The following is a 2221-nucleotide window of genomic DNA, read 5'->3' on the forward strand; positions in this document are numbered from 1 at the left end:
GGAGACATTCTGTAGCCTCAAGAAGGCCTTCACCATAACCTTTGTAAAAACTCTCGGAGCTGGGGAAATACCACGAAACTGAAAATGGAGAATAGAACCCTCTGGAGAGAGGACTGAGAAACTGAGAAAACTTGATCAGGGGTGAATAGGGACATAATAGTAAGCATCCTGAGGATCTATGGTGCACATACAGAAATTGGTGTGAATGATTTGAGTAGCAGATCTTACCGACTCCATACAAAACTTCCTGTAGGTGATGAAGTTGTTTAGAAGCTTCAGGTTTATGATCAGCCGGTTTGATCCATTGGGCTTCTTGACCAGGAACAGTGGAGAGTAGAAACCTGACCTTTCTTGCTCGTGAGGAACTGAAATCACCACACCCTAGTGGATGAGGGATGAGACTTCTTGCCAGAAAAGAAAATGAGTGACATGAGAGGTGAAGATAAGGGAGGAACAAATCTTGAGGGGGGCACATTGAATTCTATTCTGTAACCAAACCGGATAATGTTCAGGACCCTCAAAGGGGAGGATTGACTACTTTAGTCACCTGGACATCCACTCTAGGGAAGGAGTCCAAATCCTTACTTCTTGGTCGAAGACAAGATGTCTCCTACCACTCCACTGTGATCAACCCCTTTAAGGTATCCTTCACTGGAAAGACCCGTTGCTGAGGCCGCCGAACAGCTCGTCCTCCCGAGACAGAGGGAACCTCGTCTTCAATTTTAAGGGTCTCATGTATAGCCTTCAGGAGATTATCTAGCTCATCAACATGAAACGGTTGCCAGTCTGGGTTTTTTGGGAGGGGGATCTTTCTGCGTTGCCGAAGCGACAGATGAAACCACCTTTTCTTCAATAAAGGATTTTAACTTGTCCATGAAGGACGTCTTCTCTTTACACATAAAATTCTCAATACAGGACCTGCATACAGGTTTCTTATAGGAGTCAGGCACGGAATGAAGACGCATCTTGCATTTTCTAGCAACAGTCCTTCTCTTCTCAGATTGGTCAGACTTGCTAGTTTTTTCTGATGTCTTCTTTACCTTTCCCTTTAGACCCTTGATCTTTCTCCTAAGGGGGGGGGGAGGTAAGGAAGATACTAACTTGGGGTTCTAATAAACAGAGTGATACATTAGAACATGCCATACAGCACCACTTGCATGAACAGGCGGGTGGAGTAGGCCCAAGTCTGCCTCATCATGTGTCTGGGACAGCAATGAGCATATACACCGTGCACACCTATAGACCTCTGATGAACAAGACTATCCAACTATCGAGGTTAAATACCTTATCAGGGAGCCCATCCCCCATGCATGTGGCCGCCATTGATGCTCAGAAGCGCAATGGTCCGACATAACTTCCAGTCGCGACCGGAAGTATTCACGGAGTGCAAAGGACGTCTGGGAACGGAGCCCGGCGGAGTGGCATGTCCTTGCGTAGGCCGCAACTCGCATCGCCGCAGGAGAGGACGGAGTGTTGGATTGACGGAGGACCAGGGAAGGACAAGCCAACCGAGGACGCAATCCGGAGGGGAATTACGACCTGGCATAACCCCAGGTAAGCCTGCGTCCCTCACTTAGGAGAGAGATCCCTCTCTTGACCTGACCCCTGTAGGGACCGGAAGAACACTGGCGGGAGGATGCGGGTGGCATTCCTTTAACCTCTCTTCTTCCTGTCCCTAAAGAGGTCAAGAGGAATCCTCCAAGTGGAAAGTCATGGGAGGACGTTATGGAAATATACAATTCCGACTTAAGAACAAACCTATCTTGTACACAAACCTGGGGATTGCCTGTATATGGCTTGATTCGCAGGTCTTCTCTCACCAAATATCACCAGAAACTTACAATATAAATAAAAATTTTATTCCACAAACCTTATTTCTTTACCTGACAAGGGACGTGGTTTTAGCTTTTGCTGTAAATGTGGCGCAGATTTCTTTGACTGGAAAGCCCAGTTCACACTTGCATTGGAGCTTTCCATTACCCTCCGTTTTAAAATAAGGCAATGGAAACAAGGTGATCGGACTGTCTTTCGTGTACCTTCTGTTCCCCATAGACTTCAATATATCTTCTGTTATGCATCCATAATTTTTAGTGAAAAAAAAAAAAATCAACTTCCACCACCCCCTAATGGAAATGTTTAATTGGGAACAATATGGAAGCCTATATGATCAGTAATACACCTTTATGGCTTACACAGAGAACATTGAATAGGACAGTCAGAA

The sequence above is a fragment of the Engystomops pustulosus genome, chromosome 3 (genome assembly GCF_040894005.1).
Source record: "Engystomops pustulosus chromosome 3, aEngPut4.maternal, whole genome shotgun sequence".
NCBI classification, from domain to species: domain Eukaryota; kingdom Metazoa; phylum Chordata; class Amphibia; order Anura; family Leptodactylidae; genus Engystomops; species Engystomops pustulosus.